Source organism: Amia ocellicauda, unplaced genomic scaffold (genome assembly GCF_036373705.1).
Source record: "Amia ocellicauda isolate fAmiCal2 unplaced genomic scaffold, fAmiCal2.hap1 HAP1_SCAFFOLD_204, whole genome shotgun sequence".
In the NCBI taxonomy this organism is placed as follows: Eukaryota; Metazoa; Chordata; class Actinopteri; order Amiiformes; family Amiidae; genus Amia; species Amia ocellicauda.
In genome coordinates this window covers 7794-35608 of record NW_027102767.1, presented here as the reverse complement: position 1 = coordinate 35608, position 27815 = coordinate 7794, and the positions used below count along the sequence as shown (strand labels likewise).

The window sequence follows — 27815 nt, the reverse complement described above, 5'->3', positions numbered from 1 at the left end:
GGGAACCACTGCTTTAGGCTGTTTAGATGCCGACTGACTTGCTGGTTTAAAAAGGGAAATTAAATTTGATTGGCACCAGCACAAATTAAGCCCTGGGTGACCTCATATAACTGATTGCATTGTTGTGGGTATATGTTGCTTTCATATTTGAATTATAATTTAAGCATTTAATCAGATTAATACGCTGGGGGTACATTACATTAAGTAAAAATGGTTTATACACAGGAATCATAGACTATTATCTTGTTTTGGAGAAGAGTTGTAAGTTGTGTTCCTCATATAAACACAAGGGGAAAATGCATGCGAATCCCGTGAAATATGATACTGTCCCACTTGACTACCAAGTTATGTGTTTATCCAAATTCTTTAAACTCGCCAAACCACAAAGCACACCCTGCAACGTCAAACACCAGCCTCCAGCGCTCGGCAAGCCTCGTCTGAGGTCAATGCCCGGGAGTTGTGTAGTAGTGACGTAACGCCACACATTTCTCTCCTAGCACGCCCCGCCCCTTGGTACCTTAGCCAAGTTTAAAGATGGCGTCCATCATGGAAGGGCCGCTCAGTAAATGGACTAACGTCATGAAAGGTTGGCAGTATCGTTGGTTCGTTTTGGACTACAACGCTGGCCTGCTGTCTTACTATACGGTATGTACTGTTAAGACAATTATACTGTCGAGCAGGTTTGGGAAAGGGCTGCGCGGTGGTTGCTGCTGCTGCTTTCATAACCCACTCTGCCAGAACTAGCCGAGTGAGAGGGGGAGGGAGGCCTGTTGCCAGTAGTTGGGAATTTCAACTGGGAATGTGGGCGGGGACTAGGAGTGACACCGTTCTTGACCTATCAGAAACCGAGTTAGGCCCAAGTTGGCGAATAGAGTTGGAGCAGGGGCCGTGTGTGCAGACAGACTGTGGAGCGGTGCATCACGCTGATACGATGCAGATGTCTGCTACCACAAAGGGTGGAGGCTAGCCTGTGCTTTCTCTGGTAGGGACAAATGCACGATGTTTCCCGGTTGACAATTTTAGGCAACAACGTAATGTGCGAAGATGTCAGCCACCTCCGCTTAGAATTACTCCCACGTTTTACACAAAGCTAACTCACCCTCTGGTTCACATCACAGGACAGGCAGCGTGACTTGTCGTGCGGCTACAGCAGCCGTGTTTCAATGACTATAGAAAAGCTGTTCTTCCACAGTCTCGGTCTTGCTTTGATTTTCTCATGCGTTGTTGATTTCTGCTCGACGCACGCGACGCAGTAAGTCTCTAAATTAGACGCAAAATTCCCGACTCCGTTTGCCAGCGTTATTAAGTCCCTGTCAAGAAGTCTGTCTTGCACCAATTGCCTATACATCATACTGCAAAATATGTACATTCAAATATGCATCTTTTAGCATATCATATTTTTAAATGTTATGCATTTGTAATACCAAAACATTGCTACAGCATTTATCTATGTATTGTTATTGCTATTGTAGTTCTGATTATATTTTCTTGAATATTAGCCTTCATATTGTAATGTTGCACAATTGGATAGTTTTACAGTGATATATTTATATAATGAATGCACTACTAACTCGTTGGGGTTATTTTAGTTTCTTGTTATTAATTATAATTGTATAATTTTTTTTTCTTAGATGTTAATATGACAATTTACTGTGTTAGACTTGGTGACTCATTTTAGTTTTGTGTTTTGGACTGGCATGTTTAGTGTCCAAACTAAACGTAACGTTTGTGTGTTACACTTTGAGTTGTGGAAATCACTTATGGTGGACAAAAAACAAGAGCTTAATCTTCATTTCATGAAGGAAAGCTGTAGACCATTGAAAATAAGCAAAAAGTTGTAACTGTAGACCCAGATATCTCTTGTATCACGTATCTTCTAGTAAATTGGATTGCATCTGTCGGCTTGTTTTTGCTTTTCTGCCCCATTAGTACGTTTTTATATCTGAAATGCAAACTTGTGATTCCCGTACATCATGTTGACCTGGCATTTAATAGAGTATTAGCTCCCTTGTTTATACTATGAAATCACTCTTAATGTTCAATGTTAGGCAAGGCAGAGGGAGCAAGTAAACCTCTCAATGCATAGTACTTTGGTTAATTCCAGGTTTTATGTAGGCATGTATCCAAATTGCACTGGTGATGCAGAAAAGTACGTTTTATTTTACTGCATATGACTGACATGCATATTTACTCAAAGTAGTGTAGAGTATTGAGGTGGTCATGCCTGATATTGCCCAAAACTCTTTGCAACAAGAGTCTTGTTTATAACCGTGCAAATAAGCAGTGCTCATGTTTAAGTCAATCATAATAAATGTAGATTTCGAAGAAATCATACTGTAGTGTTCAAATAACAATAAGCAAAATATTATTAACTTCGTTTTAAAATACTTATCTAACACAACAACTTTGTTAAATAAACATGTATGTCTATGTAAAATACATTCCTATTACAGAAGACATATGGGAATGGCATAATTATAGCAGCAATTAGCATACCTGTCAACTCTCACGCATCTTGACAATAGACTCCTACTATTGTTTCCCGATGACTTCTTATAACAAATTCATATTAACTATAAAGCTTGTGACTGTTTGTTGTATAAAGGAATATTTTGCAATTACAACTGTAACTGATCGACCAAAATGTTTTTCTTTTTACAGTTTCATTAATTTAATTTACTAAACATTTACTTTTTTCAAGTTATCAAATCACACTCAACATATACTAGACTACCAGTCTACGTTAAATCAAATCACACTCATGCCTGTGGGTTCCAGTGAATACAAAATACATTTGCCTTTTAAGTGGGTTTAACATACCAGTGTTTTTTTCGCAAAGACAAGTGACAGAGATTGGCAGCAATTAAAAAAAGAATAGATAGCGGGTGTATTATTATAATTATAATTATAATTATTATTGTCATTGTAATTAGTAATACTTAATTGTGGCAACACAACCAATAAAAATAAGAATCTCTTCCATTTTCCACTGGATTAGGCTATATTCTGCTTGCTTCATAAATAATACCAAAATAATCCGAACACTTCACAAACATCCGTATTATTGATATTTTCAATGTATTACAAATGACAATAATAATAATAACCCACACGCTGTCTCTTGTGTTTTGAGTTGTGCGGATCTGTCACCTGTTTATAGCAGCGTGCTGTTTTTGTTTTTTCTTCTAATGCAGTTATATCTAAACCACGGCCGGTTTCTGCTGGAGGCGGGTTCTAGCCTAAGGAACCCCGTCAGCAGCTTTACAGGCTGATTGGATCGACTCTGGGAGAATCAGCCGACGGGGGTTAGTGAGAGAGAATGAGGCTCACAGTACAGTTACCTGTTCAGGTGTTTTTACATAAGTGCGACATCTAATGCCTCGTTTCCACTGGCTTCCGTGCTGGGCTGGACGTGTTCCGCAGCTTTTTGTAAAACCTGGCCATTGTAACAAGTCCGTCCCTGTTATGAAGAAAAGAACAACATGGCAAAATATGACAAAACAATAGAGACCTAACCATTCTGATGCAGCAAACTCTCAGTCCATGTTACTTTCCATTACTACAAGCATGCAGATTTAAATTGGATGTGTGTGAAATTACTATATTGGGATAAATACATATCCTGTATAATAAAACGTTTTTTTTTCCATGCTTGCTCGCTGGACTTGGCAGCAGCACTGTTGCATTTAGCTGGAAAAAGGTCTTCATATTCCTCAAAATTTTCAATTGCTCAGTCAGTCAGTCAGTCAGTCAGGTTGCCCTCTGTTTTGACGTTATCTTTGGTGCAGATCAAGTGTGTCTGTGCTCCGCAATCCTCCCTTGTGAGGCAGCACGAGCACACTCATGCACCCAGATTTCTTAAGAGGGGATCCAGTTAACGAGACCATTTAAGTCAGGCTATCTTCATTCCTCGAAGACGTATAGAGGCAATTTATCAGGTAATTGAATCCAGCTAACGTCTGGTTAGTCTGAATTAGTTAAACCAGATACGAGGAACGGGGCCCATGGCTGGACGCATCCGCCAGTGGAAACTGGGCATTAGTGTTTTTCCTCTACCTTACTGTGCTCTGTGCTCCCCAGATGGGATGAACGGACTTGAGCCGCCATCATTTAAAAACACTGTTAATATGTGTGTGTTACAAGGGCCTTTATATAAAGTTAGTGCACTTTATCAAATTTGCATTTAATACGGTTATTACTGATGGATCTTCAGGATTTGAGTATCATATAACCTTTCCTTTCCTTATAAGTTACACCTGCATGTAAACGTGAGCCATTGTCTGATTAAAATGCAGGTATTTACCTTGTCTTTTGTTTTAGCTTGGCATCTGCCGCAGTGATCTGATCTGGGAGTGTTTTTGTTTACAACATGTAAATCATGTTCAGTCTATATGGGTCAATTGCAAACAAACTGAAATGAGCGTCTTAATTGGGGATGATCCCGTTATAGTATGCTGCTTTCAGTTCGTTGCAATCGACCATACCTATCAAAACTCATTCAATTATTCACTGACTCTCGAGTCTGGCTGATTCATTCGTCATAACAAGGAAACCAGGGGTCCGTTCTTCATACATGGATAAGTAGGTTAGCTGGCTAAGTTTCAGGATAACTTGGCATGAACTCAGGATTTTCCGTTCTCCGAAGCAAGCTTAAAGTTCAGCCTGCTATTTTTCCAGAGCAACATGTCCAGCATCTCAAACCTGTTCCCTGGCAGGTTAACTTGAAGTTAGCCGGCTAAGAGTCTGAATGTATATAATCCTGCCCAATGAAATCACAACTGACACACCCCAAAAAATGACGCACATTCCTAGCAGATAGATGTGGGAGCAATCTTAATAAGGCAAGCTTTTAGGTGAGAAATAATTATAAGAGATTACAGATTAAATCATACAGAATATTTATTTGAGCGTTACAGGTTCGGCTGGCAAGCTGATTTAAGATGATTTATTTAGTTGATTTATTAGGAGCAGGCATCACTAATTCCACCTGCTGCAGTCATGCAATGACAGACAGTGCCGCAGACCCTGAGTGTGGCTGCACTACTTATCCAGGGGTACATTCCTCTACACCAGTGGTCTCCAACCCTGGTCCTGGAGAGCCTCAGTTCACTACTCTTATAGGTCACCTTAAATCACCAGTTTCTAAATACTGGGAATACATGCCAGTTATTAATCAATTTAGCAACACAACTAAGGGTAATCTTGCCTTGAGAGGCTGAAGGTATTCAGATGATTGCTCCAATAGTTTCTAAATGACAGAATTTACCAAACCAGCTGCTTCATTGATCAGATAAATTGGTTATAACAGTAAACCACAAAAACCTGCTGGATAGGGGCCCCCCAGGACCAGGGTTGGAGACCACTGCTCTACACTGCAGTGTCAATTCTTTTCAGAAATTTTAATATAACCCCCCTTTATATCCATCCATCATTTAGTTGAATTAAATCTCCTTTGAGTTGTGGGAATAGTGTTATTTTAGTGTTGTTGTTAAAACATATTTTCCCTTCAAAAATAAGTAAGTTTATTGCACCAAAGTAAACAGGGATCAGTGAATAGAAAGAAATAATCAGATCCAGTTTAACACTATGTACTTGAAACCTTGAGAGTCCAGTGTAGACATGACCACTAAATATCAAAGTTCACAGTCACAGCCAGCTTCTTATCGAACAATTCCTTTTCCTTCTCCACCTTCCTCATCTTAAAGTAACTGTAATTCAGATAGGCCTAACTGGTCATTACTTTTAAGTAGGCTGTAATTAAGATCAAACACTGTACATGTTCCAACAGCCTATAAAATAGTTGATTTAAATTATATAATAACATAAGAGAGTTTACAAACGGGAGGAGGCCATTCGACCCATCATGCTTGTTTGGTGTCCATTAATGTGATGCAAGGATCCTATCCAGTCTATTTTTAAATGTTCCCAAATTGTCGCTTCAACCACATCGCTGGGGAGTTTGTTCCAGATTGGGACAACACTGTGTGAAGAAATGTCTCCTGTTTTCTGTCCTGAATGCCTTTAAGCCCAATTTCCATTTTTGTCCTCGGGTCCGTGTGTCCCTGCTGATCTGGAAAAACTCCTCTGGTTTGATGTGGTCGATGCCTTTCATGTCTCCTCTGTTCCAGGGTGAAAAAAGTTCAGTTTCCTCAGTCTCTCAGTAGGACATTCCCTTCAGACCTGGGGCCAGTTGCATAAACATAGACTAAGTCTTTGTCTTGGTATGATAATAAGTCCTACTAACGATAAACATTCACTGTTCAAATTAGCACTTGCAAGAGTCTTCAGATATATTGAATTAACTGTTCAGATGCAAAAGTTACAATTCAACATGGTTTCTTAACATGAATCTAATACTACTATTACTACTTACATGTAGTTTAGGCTAGTAGTTTCGAAAACACAAGCAGCTCTGTTTTGTTAGGCAGCAGCTGCTGCAATGAGCATCTCGGGGAGTTCACATGCAGGGGTTTTAACTTGTGAAGTGATGATGCACGGGCATGTTTGGCAAGAAAAAACGGGACAGGGTCAATCCCAAATACTCGAGTAAATCATGTGCATGCTTTTTAGTTTTTCCTCATTTGTACATTCCAAATATAAACTGTATTCATCTTATATATCCTTAAATGTCTGCATTATATAAGTGTAACATTTCAAGGTAAAGTAAGTTGCCGATGGAGGTTTCAGTGTTAGCAATGTTGTATTTTATGTTACTAATAATGCTCAAAGCTTTTTTCTATTATCATTATGATTTCTATCTTGTGTGTCTGTTGTGCACCGTTAGATACTTTACATCATGTTGTAATCCTACCTTTATAAGACTAATCCAAAGTATTAAAGCCGCAAGGCACATCTACCTGTTTAATTTGAACACGTTGTCACATGACAGCCATGGATTCCGTGATGGAAGTGTTTAAGTTTATTCTCACGCGTGTAAACCAGCCTTTCTGGCACTTTCCTGCAAAAACCGCACGAGTGCTGTATTAGAGCTGATTTGTGAGTGAGGTTAAAACACACACGTGAACTCCTCCATAGATGCCACCAACACTGAAAATACATTCACTTTGTACGGTGGTACAGAAAAATACACTTCAGTCTATCTTGCAAGGACAGGTAGTCGATACTGGTTCATTTTCCACAACAACAGCCTTTTCTTTCGTTGAATTATAGTTTCACCAAAATATGTAGTTACCTCCAGTGTTGTAGTTATAGAATAATATATAATAATAATATAGAATATGAATTGTTAAGTTCATAATCAGGCTTTATTACTTTTTCTCATCATATTATTTCATACAAATACAGTGCGAAAAGGAAATGTTTTAAATACATTTATTAATAATTGTACATATTTGGAATTGAGAAGCATGGGGTTGAAAGAGTGGCGCTGCTCCGCCTGGCTTCACTACACCCCTGTATCAGAGGCGGAGTTCTGCTTTAACGGATGTTAAAGTGCCAGAGCAGTGTTCTGGTCTGTGTGCTCCCACAGTATTACATCCCCATCTGTAACAATCGCATCATCCCTTCTCTCTGTAAAGTAACATCTGGGCCGTACTGAGTGAATGAGTGGACTGACTTCATGCATGTGCGTGTTGCAATGCTAGACAAAAATTTTGCTTCAAATTCGAATTTGTTTGGATTAGGAGTTCAGATTTGCTAAACGTGCGAAGTTCGACATCTGCCAATGTGGATTCAAACTTTGTCACAACCCTAGCCCAGGCAAGCCTCTTTCTTATTTTGCCATGTTAGCAATGGCTTTCTTACTGCCACTTGACCTGTCAAACCTGCAACTTGAAGTCGTCTCTTCACAGCTGAAACTGAGACTTGCTTACTTTGACCAGTGTTAAGCTGTGCTTGAGGCTGTTGTCCTGTGAGCCGCCTATCACGCAAGCTGTTGACTCTCAGAAACTTGTCTTCTGATTCTGTTGTGGCTTTGGGTCTGCCAGACCCGTCAGAGTTCCCTCCAGTTTTGCTGAATGCAACAGTGCTGCTGCCTTTTGATGGTGTAGGAAACTGTACTCACTGACACCTTGGCTTTCTTTGCAATTTCTCTGAAGGAAAGACCTACATTTTAAAGGGTTATAATGGTCTGTCTGTCTTCCTTTGTGAATTGTTAATTCCTACATCTTGGCCTTTTTCTTGTCATTATGATGGCAATATACTACTCCCTGCTGTACAGTACTGTCCAAATAATGCTTAAGAGGGTGTAGTAACAGTCTGTTCCAACACTGCTTTTATACAGGTGGAGGGTTTGTAAGTAAACAACAAAAGTTGGGACACCTGTAGGAATTGTTAGCATCAACTTAATTTACTTCCAATTTTGCAGAACAGCTGTAAGTTGTTAACCCATTAGCCTATTTGTACTTTGTACTACAATACTTTTTTTGTATTTAGATTTGTTTTGCTTTGGGCCTTGTATGGATTGACATCTAGCCCTTCGCTCACCAACGCACGTTATTGTGAGCGGCGCAGCAGTTGCCGCAAATCCCCTTACACACCGAACACGCAGTGAACACGGCAGGGCAGTCAGTGGATGGACTCTCGTTAAATCAAAGCTGTATAGACTTCTGTAAAGACAATTAATAGTAATCACACAACACATGCACTGTAAAATAGTATAGATTCAAGTAAATGTACCACATCCGGGTTTATGTAGGCCTATTTAACATCTGTTTTATTCGCTATGACAGTCGAGTTTTGATTTTAATTTGTGCTTACCGGTACAGCACTGTGAAATGTGATAATATAAAAGTGTTATAATAATAATAAAGAAAAGTGTTTTACCACTTCACCATCCTAATATGTATATAAAAAAAGAAACCTTCTGCATTATTTTACATTGCATTTTTATAAATTGGAAAGCAAACAAACTTATTATTCTTTAATTGTATACAAATTATAGCTATGTCTAAATTATTCAGAAGGTCATGGATCACTCAGTTTAGATTGGATAGGCTTGCTTTGTTCAGAACTACCTAAGGCTTAATCTGAATTATTTGATGTCCTATCAAACACAGAGAAGTTCAGATCCAATTATGTAGCATCGTTGTGTATTGGTACACTGTAAAAAGTTTTCCATCTTGACATTTTGAGCTCTCTACGGGTGTGTTGCTTCTACCAAAAAGTGGACGATCTTGTTTTGATCGGTAGACTGTCTGGTTCCATAATCTGTCATAATTAATGGAATTGGCACTTTTTTTTTTTTTAATTATTAGTAAGATGTTAATTTGTTAACACCTGTAGGATAACCACTGAATTCTATTAAACTACTAAAAATGCCCTAGTTATGATCATTTGCCTCCAGTATTAACTTTTGCAGTGTCAGAGTGTTTTTTAACAAAGGGAATGGCTGTTCATAGAGCTGCAATGCTACTGCTACCGCAGATGTAGAAGTTTCTTTTCAAACCTGCAAGGACCACTGACTTTAACAATCCTCTGCTTCTCTTCCAGTCGAAGGACAAAATGATGCGGGGTTCCAGAAGAGGCTGTGTACGACTTCGGGTGAGTTTCTGCCATCTTGCTCTTTTAATCTGTAGCCTATAGTATTTTTATTTTGTATTTTTTTATATTAATCTTTGGTTGAGTTCCTTGCAGAGGGTTTGTACAATTTCCTGACTCAGTTATTTTTGCTTCTCTACTAGTACAAATCCAAAAACTACTGTACAAAGTATAGGAATAGATTTACTCATTTGAATAGATGTACTTGAAAAATACTTCTTAAAAGTGATAATTTTCTGTTGCTGTGGTTGTTTTCTTTTGTAAGGTTTTTGCCACAATTTTGTCTAACACCCGGACACCCTGTGGGTGTTTATGCAGTGGATGTAAGACTAGGTAGGGTTATTGATTTGCGCTTACATAACTGTATTTGTGTGTGTATACAGGTCCATAAATATTTGGACAGTGACACAATAGTCATTTTGGCTCTGTATACCACCATAATGGATTTGAAAGGAAACAATCAAGATGTGCTTTAAGTGTAGACTTTATCTTTAATTTGAGGGTAGTTACATCCAAATAGGGTGAACGGTGTAGGAATTACACACATTTAAATATGTGGTCCTCCCAATTTTAGGGGCTCAAAAGTAATTGGCCAGTTGGCTGGTCCGCTGTCTCAGCTGTTCCATGGCCAGGTGTGTGTTATTCCCTCATTAGTTAAATTACAGGTAAGCAGATAAAAGGTCTAGATTTGATTTCAAGTGGGGCATTTGGAATCTGTTGCTGTTAACCCTCAATATGAAGTCCACAGAGCTGCCACTGTGAGTGAAGCAAGCCATCATTACGCTGAGAAATCAAAACAAACCAATCGGACATATAGCAATAAAAATTAGGTGTGGCCAAATAAACAATTTGGTACATTCTTAAAAAAGAAAGAACTCACTGGTGAGCTCAGGATCACCAAATGGCCCGGAAGACCATGGAAAACAACTGTAATGGATGACAGAAGAATTCTTTCCCTGGTGAAGAAAAATCCCTTCACAACAGTTGGACTGATCAATAACTAATTCAGATGGTCACAGATCACTCGGTTTTGATCGGATTTCTTTGCAAATAGGCTTGTTTTGTTCGGAACAACCTACAATTAATCCAGTGTATATTATTTGATGTTCTATCAAACTGAGAGGTTCAGATCCAATCATTGTGTATTAGTACACTGTAAACAGTTTTCCATCTTGACATTTTGAGCTCTCTAAGGGTGTGTTGCTTCTACCAAAATGTGGATGGTCTTGTTTTGATCTGTAGACTGTCTAGTTCCAGAAATAATTATCAATATTTTCTGACTGAGATTTTGTATTCCTACTCAGACCAAATATCTCCCGTATAAAAACTAATTTTTGCATATCGGAGAATGCTTTTTAATAATTTCAGAGTACATTGAGACATTGAACTGCGTAAGTTTCAGTAAAAGCTGGAAAAATGGAGGTGTTCTAAAACTTTTGACCGGTAGTGTACATACAGACGGGTGACGGAAAAACCAACATAATGTGTCTCGGTAAGGTGCCAGAACAGCTTCAGTGCTCTTGGCATAGATTCTACGAGTCTCTGAACTCTACTGGAGGGATGAACACCATTCTTCCAAAAGATATTCCCTCATCTGGTGTTTTGATGATGATAATGGTGGTGGAGAGCGCTGTCTAACACTTTGGTCCAAAATCTCCCATAGGTGTTCAATTGGGTTGAGATCTGGTGACTGCGAAGGCCATAGCATATGATTCACATAATTTTCATACTCGTCAAACCATCCAGTGACCCCTCGTGCCCTGTGGATGGGGGCATTGTCATCCTGGAAGAGACCACTCCCATCAGGATAGAAATGTCACCATAGGATAAAGGTGATCACTCAGAATAACTATAATGGTTTGCAATGACCCTTCCCTCTAAGGGGACAAGTGGACGCAAACCATGCATTTCTGTGTATTCTATACACCTGTTTGAAAATAAATATATATTTTTTACAAAGGAAATTTAATTGATTTTAACATGTCAATACATAGTGGTAGAAAAATCTAAAGGGAAGCAGATTTTGTAAGGAAGGGAAAATACAGAGAAGTCATTGGCATTAATGTCTTACTCCAAGTGATGCCATGTGTAAATTTCTGTAAATTCACTACAACTAATTACAGAAACAAATTACTGTAAAGTGTCATACTGTACATTTTCAGCAAATGTTTCCAGTACACTACTGTAAAATCTGAGAAGCTACTGTATTCATAGTGCTGCAGGATTTGAACCTGCAGTCTTTTGTATTATTAATGAGTGTCATACCTAGGATACTGTGTTTTACGTTACCTGCTTTTTTAGGCTGCACTTTATTCCACCCATACATTGATCAATAATCTCCCGATTTTGATTAATCATCTTAGTGCATTCTGTGCAGCAGCAGCTACAGACATGTATTTAGTCATGCATCCCATTATTACTGACTTAAAAAAAAGTGTGTGTGTGTGTGTGTGTATATAATATATATATATATATATATATATATATATATATATATCGCCAAGTATTTTATTTTCTCCCCCTAACCCCCACCCCCCAAGTTGGGGAGGGTGAGGAAGTATGACTGGAGTCCTCCAATCCCAACCACCCTTGAGTCACCCATCATTTTACACACTGCAGGCTATACAGCCCACGTGGGAGGTTCAGCGCCGATTGGAGGAGAGGCATGTCCCCCCGGTGGAGTCAGACGAGAAACCTGGCTGATTTAGCCCTCCGTATTTTCTTTTTAAGATTTGCAACCAGCTTGTCTGCTTTCAGAATTTGTTAGATATTGCTAGAAAACTAATAATGTGCAAAGCATATGAATCCTTTGCATCTTTTAGACTCATAAGTATTAACAGATATTACTTATGAGTTAAGAATTAGGAAGGGAATATCTACTAGAAATCTACCACAAAGATGACAAATCAGCAGTTTGTGGTAGATATTCCTTTCCTAATTCCTCCCACGTTAATTACTTGTTTGTTTTAAGATTAAAACAAAAAATGCTATTACCCAACTTAAGTGTTCCATTACGCAGCTCTCTATGTATCTAACATAAAAGTTTAGTAACTCGAACATTTTACATTAAGTCAAGTTTACATAAGTCAGGTGTTACAGTGCCTGTATTGTGATATCATTTCCTTAAATACTCTTATTAGATCAATAGAAAGAGGGCTTAGGAAAATCAACTTCTATTTTCCAGTTTGCATCTGCAATAATAGCAGATGTGTTGTAGAAAAAATATTTGATACCAGAATATTTGTATCCTTTTTTTTTTTTTTTTTTATGGTGTCATGACATATTTGAATGCCCTTAAAGTTCTTAATTCATCCTCAGAAAGCACCCAACTGCTGTGTGGTTCTGATGAGGGAAATCTTAATCAATCAATCCAATATTTTTTTATTTTATGTAATACATGGTTTATGATTTATTTATTTATCAACCTGTAAAGTGCTCTGTGGCTGCTTTGCAAATGGCGCTATACAAATATAAAATATGTGGGTGGGTCTCATCGGCTCCAAGGGGCAACCATTTGCTGGAACCCGAGAGAGAGACAAGTAAAGTGCCAGAGGGGTGGAGACTACAGGCTATGTTAATGTGAAACATTTTTCAGAAACATTGGTGGCAGGAAGTATGTGAAGACTGGAGGGGAAAGATAAACCAAATAAATAACTTCAGCCTGGACTTATATTTATAATGAATTTCCATGCACTCTTAAAATAAACCAGATGTATCCCAAATATATTCCCCAAACTATAGTAAATTATAAATGTCATTGTGTTGCAAAAAAGAATCTTAAAGATATAATGCCTGTATATACTTATTTTTTTGTTGAATAAAATGTGATAAAACAGTTACTCACAATATGCTTTTTCATGGCTCAGCTTCAGGAACTCTACAAATGTGACCTTATAATGCAACTTCTAAGTGGTCTCCTGGGTTTCTTTACATATTTTGGTCAAGGTTGTACATATGAGTGCTCTAAACAACATTAGTAGGCCTGTATCAGGATATTACATGTGCAAACATTTTAAGTATTGTTTTTGATAAATATGGCCTTGGGTACAGTACTGTGCAAAAGTTTTAGGCAGGTGTGAAAAAATGCTGTAAGAATGTTTTCACAAATAGACAAATTCTTTGGTGTGACCACCCTTTGCCTTCAAAACACCATCAATTCTTCTAGGTACATGTGTACACTTGGTTTTTGAAGGAACTCAAAAAGCTGGTAGGTTGTCTGTGGATTTAGGTAGCCTCCGTTGCTTCTCTTTCTTCATGTAATCCCAGACAGACTCGATGTTGAGATCAGGGTTCTGTGGTGGCCATACCATCACTTCCAGGACTCCTTGTTCTTCTTTATGTTGAAGATAGTTCTTAATGACGTTTGCTGTATGTCTGGGGTCGTTGTCATGCTGCAGAATAAATTTGGGGCCAATCAGATGCCTCCCTGATGGTATTGCATGATGGATAAGTATCTGCCTGTACTTCTCAGCATTGAGGAGACCATTAATTCTGACCAAATCCCCAACTCCATTTGCAGAAATACAGCAAACTTGCAAGGAACCTCCACCATGCTTCATTGTTGCCTGCAGACACTCATTCGTGTACCGCTCTCCAGCCCTTCGGTGAACAAACTGTCTTCTGCTACAGCCAAATATTTCACATTTTGACTCATCAGTCCAGAGCACCTGCTGCCATTGTTCTGCACCCCAGTTCCTGTGTTTTCGTGCATAGTTGAGTCGCTTGGCCTTGTTTCCACGTCGGAGGTATGGCTTTTTGGCCGCAAGTCTTCCATGAAGGCCACTTCTGATCAGACTTCTCCGGGCAGTAGATGGGTGTACCAGGGTCCCACTGTTTTCTGCCAATTCCGAGCTGATTGCAATGCTGGACATCTTCTGTTTGCGAAGGGAAGTAAGCATGATGTGTCTTTCATCTGCTGCAGTAAGTTTCCATGGCCAACCACTGCGTCTACGGTCCTCAGCGTTGCCCGTTTCTTTGTGCTTCTTCAAAAGAGCTTGGACAGCACATCGGGAAACCCCTGTCTGCCTTGAAATTTCTGCCTGGGAGAGACCTTGCTGATGCAGTATACAGTGAGGGGAAAAAAGTATTTGATCCCCTGCTGATTTTGTACGTTTGCCCACTGACAAAGAAATGATCAGTCTATAATTTTAATGGTAGGTGTATTTTAACAGTGAGAGACAGAATAACAACAGAAAAATCTAGAAAAACACATTTCAAAAAAGTTATAAATTGATTTGCATGTAAATGAGGGAAATAAGTATTTGACCCCTTCGACTTAGTACTTGGTGGCAAAACCCTTGTTGGCAATCACAGAGGTCAGACGTTTCTTGTAGTTGGCCACCAGGTTTGCACACATCTCGGGAGGGATTTTGTCCCACTCCTCTTTGCAGATCCTCTCCAAGTCATTAAGGTTTCGAGGCTGACGTTTGGCAACTCGAACCTTCAGCTCCCTCCACAGATTTTCTATGGGATTAAGGTCTGGAGACTGGCTAGGCCACTCCAGGACCTTAATGTGCTTCTTCTTGAGCCACTCCTTTGTTGCCTTGGCTGTGTGTTTTGGGTCATTGTCATGCTGGAATACCCATCCACGACCCATTTTCAATGCCCTGGCTGAGGGAAGGAGGTTCTCACCCAAGATTTGACGGTACATGGCCCCGTCCATCATCCCTTTGATGCGGTGCAGTTGTCCTGTCCCCTTAGCAGAAAAACACCCCCAAAGCATAATGTTTGCACCTCCATGTTTGACGGTGGGGATGGTGTTCTTGGGGTCATTCCTTCTCTTCCAAACACGGCGAGTTGAGTTGATGCCAAAGAGCTCGATTTTGGTCTCATCTGACCACAACACTTTCACCCAGTTCTCCTCTGAATCATTCAGATGTTCATTGACAAACTTCAGACGGGCCTGTACATATGCTTTCTTGAGGAGGGGTACCTTGCGGGCGCTGCAGGATTTCAGTCCTTCACGGTGTAGTGTGTTTCCAATTGTTTTCTTGGTGACTATGGTCCCAGCTGCCTTGAGATCATTAACAAGATCCTCCCGTGTAGTTCTGGGCGATTCCTCACCGTTCTCATGATCATTGAAACTCCACGAGGCGAGATCTTGCATGGAGCCCCAGACCGAGGGAGACTGACAGTTATTTTGTGTTTCTTCCATTTGCGAATAATCGCACCAACTGTTGTCACCTTCTCACCAAGCTGCTTGGCGATGGTCTTGTAGCCCATTCCAGCCTTGTGTAGGTCTACAATCTTGTCCCTGACATCCTTGGACAGCTCTTTGGTCTTGGCCATGGTGGAGAGTTTGGAATCTGATTGATTGATTGCTTCTGTGGACAGGTGTCTTTTATACAGGTAACGAGCTGAGATTAGGAGCACTCCCTTTAAGAGAGTGCTCCTAATCTCAACTCGTTACCTGTACCTGTGTTGTTATTCTGTCTCTCACTGTTAAAATACACCTACCATTAAAATTATAGACTGATCATTTACCTTACCTTACCTTACCAAATTTTGTTGAGTTCCTACAACAGCTTAACTCATATTGTTGGTCTATATTATGGAAAGCTTAATTGAAGGTGCAGTTAAGGTAATAATTAAATTACTTCATATTTCAGTAATGATAAGCAGGTTGCTGTAACATGAATATTTCGCTAATGAGAGTAACTGAATAGCCTATGTAGAGAGCAATAGTATTTGAGTTCATGTTTCATGTTAATCAAATAACAATGTAAATTGTATAGATATGGTGCAGCATCAATATCAAAGCTTAGAGCACTAGAAATGTTTCTTGAATTTAAGTTAATCAGGGCTGGTTTCAGGCACAGGCTTTACGGGAGGTCACCTAGGCCGACATCCATCCAAGGGGTTGAGATTAAAAAAATATTACTTGATTTTATGCCTAATATTGTCTACTTTTGAATTAATATAAATATGATAATTGATGTAGTTGTGGCTGAAGACCTCTAGACCCTCCTCAGTACCATTTACTCTCATAATAAATCGCATTCCACGGCTTTACTTAAAGCTGGTATTTGCGGTTGCCAATACAAAATCTTGACTATGCCTTTTTTTTTTTTTTTATGGATTTTTGACCTCAGCTCTTCTATCAGGTGGGTCAAAATCAGACATTTGCAGTTAAACAAATGAATAATGTTTAAGAGATAAAACAATGGCTTATTTAGTGGGGAGGGGCCTCGGGGAAATGGAAGTTTTGAAAAATGAATTATTTAAATCATGCCCAAGACTATCCCTGAGTTCCGAGGTTGGAGTGGCTAAACCATCTCCATTAACGTCTTTACCTCAATTTGACTGATATCCAGCTTCAACAGTGAAAGTAAAACTGGAGCTGAATCTATGATTTTGTTTTGCAAACTTTCCTCTGTAAATCATCAGATTGAGAACCTGAGATTCACGGGTCAGGAATTTCAAATTGGAGGCAAGAAAATTAACATGCAGTGCACCTTCAGTGTTTATTTTCTTTGGTGTATATGAGGACAACTTTCTTTTATTGCCATTTTGTTGAACAAAAACAAAAACAAAATCTGAAAGGAAGGGGTAGCAGGATGGGTAGTCTTCGTTGACAATGAAGTTAATTATCTTCCAGAAATCAAAAAGTTTCTGATTTAAACAACTGTCTTCAAAGTTCTTCTATCATCTCTGCATTCATGAGGCGGGTGGGTGGAATCGGACGCAAACCAGTTGATATGTGACCAAAGTGGGTCCTAGATGTTCTGTTGGTCGCAGTAACTACACAGTTCTGAGAACCCTAACGGATTTTTGTAATTGTGCAAGTTACGACATCAACAGAGTGTATTTGCATATTTGCCATTTCACAACAGACTTATGGTATGCTTGCTCATCTGTCCATAAATACCTCAAACTAATTGTTGGAGATGTTCTTGATTTAATTTAGTCGGTACTACAGCAGACTTGAATTCACCTAGAAACTCCAACATCAGCAGCGGAAACAGCTTATTTCCATTGAAAACACATTTGTAGGAGGGGCACTAATCATAAATTCTGCATCCTCAACAATTTTTTAAAAAAATACATGGTTTATCATTTCAAAGAACACTATACACTATACTAAGGCTGGGCGATATGACTTAAAAATAATATCTCTATATTTTTAGGAGTATGGGCGATACATGATGTATATCTCAATATCCAAACAAGCCACAAAATAAGACCAAAGACCTTCAAACTACAAGTATTTTGTTAATCCTTCAGTAAGCAAAACTAACAAATACTACATGCAGGCTGTCATGGTAAATATATGCAGAATGCAACACATTACAGGGCAAGTGGTGTGTGATTACTATTACGTGTGTTATGTTGTTATGGGTATAATATACACGTGTGGTGTGTGTGTGAGTGTATGTGTATATATATATATATGCGTGTGTATATATATATATATATATATATATATATATATATATACACTCACCTAAAGGATTATTAGGAACACCTGTTCAATTTCTCATGAATGCAATTATCTAACCAACCAATCACATGGCAGTTGCTTCAATGCATTTAGGGGTGTGGTCCTGGTCAAGACAATCTCCTGAACTCCAAACTGAATGTCTGAATGGGAAAGAAAGGTGATTTAAGCAATTTTGAGCGTGGCATGGTTGTTGGTGCCAGACGGGCCGGTCTGAGTATTTCACAATCTGCTCAGTTACTGGGATTTTCACGCACAACCATTTCTAGGGTTTACAAAGAATGGTGTGAAAAGGGAAAAACCTCCAGTATTCGGCAGTCCTGTGGGTGAAAATGCCTTGTTGATGCTAGAGGTCAGAGGAGAATGGGCCGACTGATTCAAGCTGATAGAAGAGCAACTTTGACTGAAATAACCACTCGTTACAACCGAGGTATGCAGCAAAGCATTGGTGAAGCCACAACACGTACAACCTTGAGGCGGATGGGCTACAACAGCAGAAGACCCCACCGGGTACCACTCATCTTCACTACAAATAGGAAAAAGAGGCTACAATTTGCACAAGCTCACCAAAATTGGACAGTTGAAGACTGGAAAAATGTTGCCTGGTCTGATGAGTCTCGATTTCTGTTGAGACATTCAGATGGTAGAGTCAGAATTTGGCGTAAACAGAATGAGAACATGGATCCATCATGCCTTGTTACCACTGCGCAGGCTGGTGGTGGTGGTGTAATGGTGTGGGGGATGTTTTCTTGGCACACTTTAGGCCCCTTAGTGCCAATTGGGCATCGTTTAAATGCCACGGCCTACCTGAGCATTGTTTCTGAGCATGTCCATCCCTTTATGACCACCATGTACCCATCCTCTGATGGCTACTTCCAGCAGGATAATGCACCATGTCACAAAGGTCGAATCATTTCAAATTGGTTTCTTGAACATGACAATGAGTTCACTGTACTAAACTGGCCCCCACAGTCACCAGATCTCAACCCAATAGAGCATCTTTGGGATGTGGTGGAACGGGAGTTTCGTGCCCTGGATGTGCATCCCACAAATCTCCATCAACTGCAAGATGCTATCCTATCAATATGGGACAACATTTCTAAAGAATGCTTTCAAGCACCTTGTTGAATCAATGCCACGTAGAATTAAGGCAGTTCTGAAGGCGAAAGGGGGTCAAACACAGTATTAGTATGGTGTTCCTAATAATCCTTTAGGTGAGTGTACATATACACAGTATGATTTACTGCCACATAACCACAATAACACAAGTAACAGTGATCACGCAACACATGCGCTGTAAGGTACAGATTCAGGTAGATTTAGCACAGCCGGGTTTACAGTGGCGCATTAACATCTGCTAGACAGAGACATTTCTTTCTGACTGTCATCTCGATTCTGCTTACAAGTACAGCACACGTTAATACAAAATAGTTATATTAATAATAATACAACTGTTGAACCACTTCACCATCTTAATAAAAATAAAACGATACTTTCTGCATGTGTTTGCATTGCTTTCCAATTGATTAAAATGCAAACAAACGTTATTATTAATGTTATACAAATTATATCAGTCTAAATTAGCGGGGGTGGGGGGTGCTGGCAGATCGAGTTTAGCCCGGCGACGAGAGCGGGGCGGACCATGTGCGCTTGCGCATTAAAGTGTCTCTTGCTTGTGTTGGTTATTGTGTCTCTTCTCTCTCCTCATGTCTGTCTGTTTCTGAGGCTCATTTCTTGCCGCATCCAGCACGTGTGGAAGAACCGGGAAGAACACAAAGCGTCCTAATGACGAAAAATACTGCCGTAAAGATTGCAGTTTGCGACACTATGATATAAACGATATGAAACGATAGACGTTTTTCTATCGTCATACGATACAGTGAGGGGAGAAAGTATTTGATCCCCTGCTGATTTTGTACGTTTGCCTACAGACAAAGAAATGATCAGTCTATAATTTTAATGGTAGGTGTATTTTAACAGTGAGACACAGAATAACAACAAAAAAATCCAGAAAAACGCATTTCAGAAAAGTTATAAATTGATTTGCATGTTAATGAGGGAAATAAGTATTCGATCCCCTATCAATCAGCAAGATTTCTGACTCCCAGGTGTCTCTTATACAGGTAACAAGCTGAGATTAGGAGCACTCTCTTAAAGGGACTCTCCTAATCTCAGCTCGTTACCTGTATAAAAGACACCTGTCCACAGAAGCAATCAATCAATCAGATTCCAAACTCTCCACCATGGCCAAGACCAAAGAGCTGTCCAAGGATGTCAGGGACAAGATTGTAGACCTACACAAGGCTGGAATGGGCTACAAGACCATCACCAAGCAGCTTGTTGAGAAGGTGATAACAGTTGGTGCGATTATTCGCAAATGGAAGAAACACAAAATAATGGTCAGTCTCCCTCGGTCTGGGGCTCCATGCAAGCTCTCACCTCGTGGAGTTTCAATGATCATGAGAACGGTGAGGAATCAGCCCAGAACTACATGGGAGGATCTTGTTAATGATCTCAAGGCAGCTGGGACCATAGTCACCAAGAAAACATTTGGAAACACACTACGCCGTGAAGGACTGAAATCCTGCAGCACCTGCAAGGTCCCCCTGCTCAAGAAAGCACATGTACAGGCCCATCTGAAGTTTGCCAATGAACACCTGAATGATTCAGAGGAGAACTGGGTGAAAGTGTTGTGGTCAGATGAGACCAAAATCGAGCTCTTTGGCATCAACTCAACTCGCCGTGTTTGGAGGAGGAGGAATGACCCCAAGAACACCATCCCCACCGTCAAACATGGAGGTGGAAACATTATGCTTTGGGGGTGTTTTTCTGCTAAAGTGACAGGACAACTGCACCGCATCAAATGGACGATGGACGGGGCCATGTACCGTCAAATCTTGGGTGAGAACCTCCTTCCCTCAGCCAGGGCATTGAAAATGGGTCGTGGATGGGTATTCCAGCATGACAATGACCCAAAACACACAGCCAAGGCAACAAAGGAGTGGCTCAAGAAGAAGCACATTAAGGTCCTGGAGTGGCCTAGCCAGTCTCCAGACCTTAATCCCATAGAAACTCTGTGGAGGGAGCTGAAGGTTCGAGTTGCCAAACGTCAGCCTCGAAACCTTAATGACTTGGAGAGGATCTGCAAAGAGGAGTGGGACAAAATCCCTCCTGAGATGTGTGCAAACCTGGTGGCCAACTACAAGAAACGTCTGACCTCTGTGATTGCCAACAAGGGTTTTGCCACCAAGTACTAAGTCAAAGGGGTCAAATACTTATTTCCCTCATTAACATGCAAATCAATTTATAACTTTTTTGAAATGCATTTTTCTGGATTTTGTTGCTGTTATTCTGTCTCTCACTGTTAAAATACACCTACCATTAAAATTATAGACTGATCATTTCTTTGTCAGTGGGCAAACGTACAAAATCAGCAGGGGATCAAATACTTTTTTCCCTCACTGTATATATCGTCATATCGCACAGCCCTACACTATACCTATCACTGCAATGCTTGTAAACGGCCTAGTAAAGGCATAACTTTAGAAATTTTTGGAGTATCATAACAATGTAATTTTTCATCTGTAATATTTTCTCACTACCGGTCAACCTGGGCAACAACGTAATACATTAATATGAATAATATTATCCATTAATATTACAGATAAAATGACAAGTTCAAGTTAAAATACTGACAAATATGCCTTTCATCATTACCGCAAACTGAAGTTCTCATTACCGAAATACATATCATAAAATAGCGGTAATGAGAAAATACATTGCAGTGATGAGGAGGCCTAGTGAAAAATGCTAACAATAGGGGTAGCCTTTTTGACACGGCAAAACTTAATGCATCATCTTGTAGAGCATTTTAAAGACTCATATTGATCAAAAATGTATAATCAAAATAATGATACCAATTTATCATCAGTAGTGGTAATGAGAATCTATAGTGTCGGGAACAGGGGGTTTAGATACAAGTACATTTTAGTGAATAAAAGTGAGGAGACTAGCATATTTTTAATCCATCTTTGATCTTCTCCTCTTGTTGATGCATCATGGGAGAATAAAACCTTATTGACAATATTGTTATGATATTGACAGGGCAATGAACAAATATTGTGGTAATGAGAAATTGGTTGATGGACACCATGTTTTTTCATTATATTATCCATCTGATGATTTTTTAAATAAATTATTTGTATAGACTATTGGACATCTGACACAACATACACTGCAAGACAGAACACATGTATATCTGTTGGATTAAGGTTTTACCATTTAGTTTCATAATGTTTTTTTATATTCAAATCATCACGCCCATGGTTCTGGTTTCATGAGAATCACCCTTACGAACGAGAGGAGGCCATGCGACCCACCGTGCTCATTTGGTGTCCATTAGAATCCAAGGATCCTATGTAGTCTATTTTTAAATGTTCCCAAATTTTCAGCTTCAACCACATTGCTGGGGAGTTTGTTCCAGATTAACATTACCTCCCTTGTTCTAAATTCTACACTTTTGACAATATACTCTAACATTGTTTGCATTTTTTATTGCTTCCCCACGTTGTTTGGATGGAGAAAGTGAGGAGTCCACGTAGACTCCTAGGTATTTCTCATGCTTTAATTCTTCTAGTTCTGTTCCTCCCATATTGTAATTATAGTGGACATTTCTATTACCTGTATGTAATACCTTGCATTTGTCCACATTGAATTTCATCTGCCAGGTGTCGGCCCACAACTGAATATTATCTAAGTCCCTTTGAATAACCTGAGCTGCCGAGATTGTATCTGCTGAGCCACCTATTGTAGTATCATCTGCAAATTTGACAAGTTTGCTAACTATCCCAGAGTGCAGATCATTAATATAGATTAGAAAAAGCACAGGCCCCAAAACTGATCCCCGTGGATCTCCACTAACAACCTCACTCCAGTTAGATGCAACTCCTCTAATCGACACCCTCTGTTTCCTATACATCAACCAGATCATAATCCATCTACTTACGTTACCCTGAATACCTACACCTTCTAATTTAGGATCATTCTTTGTTGTGGAACCTTATCAAAAGCTTTCAGAAAATCTAAGTATATCATATCATATACTTTCACGTGATCTACAGCTGCAGTTGCATGTTCAAAAAAGTCTAATAGTTTATTAAGACATCTGCCTTATCTAAATCCATGTTGACTATCGCCAAGAATATGGTTTTCATTAAGATGGTCCTCTATATTCTGTCTAATAATTTCTCCAACATTTTACAAGTAATACAGGTGAGACTAATTGGCCTGTAATTTCCTGGCCCAGTTTTGTCCCCTTTCTTGTGGATAGGTATGACATTTGCCATCTTCCAGTCAGTTGGCACATCCCCTGTTCTAAGTGTCATTTAGAATATTTGAGTTAGTGGCCTAGAAATAATTTCCCTAATTTCTTTAAGTACTGTTGGAAATATACCATCTGGCCCAGGTGATGTGGTTTTTAATTCTGCTAGTCCCTTTAGTACCTCCTTCTCATTTATCCTGATTTCTATTATAGTTTGACTGGACTGGTTGTTAACCTGTGGCATGGTATCTGATTTATCTTTTGTAAAAACTCTGTGAAATACTCATTTGGAACATTTGCCACATCTTGTTTGTTTTCTGTGATACTTCAATTTGTGCCCTTTTATCTGTTTCACTTCTTCCTTTATTGACCTCCTGCTGTTGTAGTATTGAAAAATCTCTTTGCATTAGTTTTAGATCCAAGAGCTATGTTTCTTTCTATTTCCCCCTTTGCTTTCCCAATCCCTTTCTTAAGATCTCTTTGCAGCTCAACATATTGTTTATATTTTGTTTTGTCTCTATCCCTTTTGTATGCGCTATACAACATTTTCATTCTTTTGATGTATGCAAAAAAATATCTATTAAACCATTTTGGCCAATGTTTTTTTGTCCTCAGTTTGCTATGTTTTGGTACAGATTTAGTATATTCTTAAAATATAACCATCCATTTTTAACTGAATCTGTATCCAGTGTGATCCTGTCTAACACTTCCAAGTGCTGCATCATACCATCAAGGTTTGCTTTTCTAAAATTGTAGACCATTAGTTTAGACTTGGTCCTTGTTTTTTGACAGTATGCCTCAAAGCTAACCATATTGTGATCATGGTTTGCCATTGGTTCTCTAACTAGTGTCACTCTGACTGACTCTTTCTTAGTCATTTGAAAATATCAAGTCAATGCATGCCCTCTCTGGTTGGTTCCCTGACAAATCGAGTTAGAAAGCAGTCATTTACCACCTCAACCATTTATATTTCTGCTTCTGTAGTCCCAACTGGGCTTTCCCAGTCTGTGTTTGGGAAATTGAAATTCAATCTGAATTGGGTGGTCTGTGAAACACTCCCACCACTAATCCTCCTTTTAAAATCTAAAATGAGGATAATAAGGTAGCAATTCTAGGGCATACAGGCTGATATCTGCATCATGTTAGAGAGCTCTGCAGTTTTTTTTTTTTTTTGGATATATATAAACTGCTGCTGATCTGTGTGCACATTCACCTTCCCCCTCTCTCTATGCCCAGCCTCCCTCCCCCAAATCTGCCTGCCTGCGTGCGTGCATTTGTGTTTGTGAGAGCGAGAGAATGAGAGAGAGTCTGTGACGTTCCCTTCAGCCTCTCTTTTGTTTCCTAGGGAGCCGTGATTGGTATTGATGACGAGGACGACAGCACTTTCACCATCACCGTGGACCAGAAGACATTCCATTTTCAAGGTGAGCCATGCGCTTACCATCTCCTCCTCCTCTCGTCAGCTGCTTGTCAGTCAAGGCATCTGCAAACCTCATCAATCACCTCGCCTAGGCTCGTCTTTAGTCTAGCTGTAGCTCTCATGCACTCTCTATCGCTTGTGCTCCCACTCTCCCTCTCTGCATTTTTTTTCAAAAGAGGATCATCTTATCTGACCACACATACACACTTACAGAAACAGACTTGTCAGTGCTGTAATCTGCAGGATGTAATGAAAACATAGCAAGAGTTCTGTGTGATTCTAAGAGACGACAAGGAGTAAAGGATGTGCTCTCTCTCTGGCTCTCTACTGGAAAGAATGGAGATGTTTTTTGGGTGTTTTTTGGGGGTATTTGCATTACTTTGCAAACCATAAGATACCTGCTGTACTTTTTAAAGCTGCTTCCACCTTCAGTGGCACAGGATCTGCTTCAGGTCTACGGGACGCCCTATCCCCACAAACGAAAGTTCTCCAGCCCCGCTTCATGGAGAAGTGATGCTCCAAGGACACCTCTCCAGGTCTTTTACCTGTACCATCCTTTTGCCAAACCATCCTCACTCCATCCCTAACCTCATTGCCACTCTGTCCATAAATTGCCCAGTGCCTCTATGCCATCTCCCATTGCTATGTTTCGACATTGTATGCTGTGGCTCTACAATAGGAAGGGTAAGGTCATGAGAAAGTGATGTTTCTTTGCGTGTTTACTTATTTGCTTTAACACTCTTCCTTAGGAATGACTGTTCCCAATACTGTTGTGCTCAGAGAATGCTTAATCTGTGCATGGCTTTACGGTGCATGTATGAATTAATTTCTTAATCTGTTGTATCTGAGATGGATGTTTTTTTCCAGAGCTGTTGGAAAGATAGTTATATCAATAACTTAAATATAAATCAGATAAATCTGTGAAAGCAGAAATCGTCCTAGTTTGAAACCTTTGAGATTTCTCATGTGATATCCAGTTGTTTTGTCCCTCATTTGGACATTTTCTATGGGATTTAATTAGTCTGTTTAAAATAATTTAAAAAATGCTTTTTGTTTTTCCTATTATTGGAATTATTTCAAGATTTGCTTACAGCTAAACAGCTGAAGTATATTGTAGAAATGTCTTACAGATTTTTCAGCACCAACTTAAACCAAGTGTGTGGTGTGTGTGTATATATAAATGTTTTAAATACTTTCTTAGCAGTGTGCCAACTTGAATTTAGATGGCATGAAAAACACCTTGAATGATTTAGCTGATAATAGGAATTACTGCCTCGGAGTTAATCCCTTTCCTTTCAATTCCAATACAGTACATTTCTCTTGAGTTTTGCTTCCATTTCATATTGCAGATAAACTAAACAAGTGCTGTTCTTCTGTTTTTATTTTAGCCTTTTAATAGCTTATAGTGTTAAATGCAGCAGCATTCTACATTTTGGTATCTTTCATTAAGCAGATTTAAATTAGATTGACTGGATATTTTTTAATACTTAAGTTTTCCTTGATAGACTTGATTCTGGAGTTTTGAGACTAGAATTGTTATTAAATGTACATTTGATGTAGTCATACAAAACTGAAAAAATACCTTGTTTAAATGCAATGGTATGTAGTCAACACAACATATTGCATATATATGTCTGTGCAGAATGACAGGATGTCCTTAATACCATCTCTCCCAGAATTGACAATCCTGAACTAATAGTGTCTGTTTTAGCCCAGGCTTGTTTGTTCTGGCAGATATGCTGTTTGCTTAAGTTAACTTTTTCATTTAAATTACTGTTGATGGTGAAGATGTAAACCTTGCTCAGCTGTGTCTCTGGTTAGATTGACCTAAATAAAGTTGAATCTTATTTGTATTGTCTAATTGTCTGTTGCATATGGGTTCTACCATTCATCTTAATTAGATAACAATTGCTATTTACTTTGAGGTAGTATCAAAGTAAAGTACTACACTAGAAAATATGCACTTTGCAGCAGGAGTTGCTTGGACACATGGTTGGGCATGCTTTTATTTAAATCAAAAGAAAATATTCTATACGGAATTGCTGAAAAATCGGAGACAATAGGTTAATCGTTAATAATTGCCTTGAAAGCACACATCTGTGGACAGTCATACTTCAAATACAACCTGCTCAGTATTCTTTCATATGCCAACAGAATGTGAAAGTTGCTTTCGACACTCTTAAGATTTGTTATTATATTCAGATTACAAATTTTGTAACTGTATTCCATTAGGGTTACTCAGATCAGATGGGTATTTTGATTACAGATACATTACGAAACTTGTACAACTGTAGCAACCATCATAATGGACCAAGTAAGAATTTAAGAGCCTAGGCAGGGGCAGGGCTCCTATGCAAACAACCATAATCGGCAAACTATTTTAATGGCATTATTGCTGACATGGAGATTAATCTGCTGATGCTGTGTATAAAGTTTGTAATACAGTGTCTACACTGCAAGGTTGAACCTGCCAGCATGATTCTTATCAATATTCTGTGGTGCGTTTACACTCTGGGGTACATATGCTCCTGTGGAGAACAGATGAGGGGGCCGAATTGTGTCTCTGTGAGGCTGGTACACCCTGCAACATATTGCCATGTATGACGTGGTTTCTGTTGCTGGGTGTAGAGTGCAGCATTACTGTCCAAATGTCCACGGACACGCAGCATGCTACTAACTACATTATGTCACCTATGTATGGAAGGTATCTATGTACAGTACTGTGCAAAAGTTTTAGGCAGGTGTGAAAAAATGCTGTAAAGTAAGTGCTTTCAAAAATAGACATGTTAATAGATTATATTTATCAACTAACTAAATGCAAAGTGAGTGAACAGAAGGAAAATCTTCATCAAATCAATATTTGGTGTGACCACCCTTTGCCTTCAAAACAGCATCAATTCTTCTAGGTAAACTTGCACAAAGTCAGGGATTTTGTAGGCATATAGTCAGGTGTATGATTAAACAATTATACCAAACAGGTGCTAATGATCATCAATTCAATATGTAGGTTGAAACACAATCATTAACTGAAACAGAAACAGCTGTGTAGGAGGAATAAAACTGGTTGAGGAACAGCCAGACTCGGCTAACAAGGTGATAGTTTACTGTCAAAAGTCATACTCCGTGGCAAGACTGAGCAC

General features: G+C 39.2%; 1 long non-coding RNA gene across 1 annotated transcript; it reads left to right on the top strand.

The window, feature by feature from the left end:
- The first annotated feature begins 497 nt into the window (after positions 1-497).
- LOC136724974 (uncharacterized) lies at positions 498-26522 on the top strand. Its single transcript, XR_010807369.1, has 3 exons — positions 498-645; positions 9451-9501; positions 24601-26522. It is a non-coding gene; the product is annotated as an uncharacterized LOC136724974 (long non-coding RNA).
- The last annotated feature ends 1293 nt before the right edge of the window (positions 26523-27815 follow it).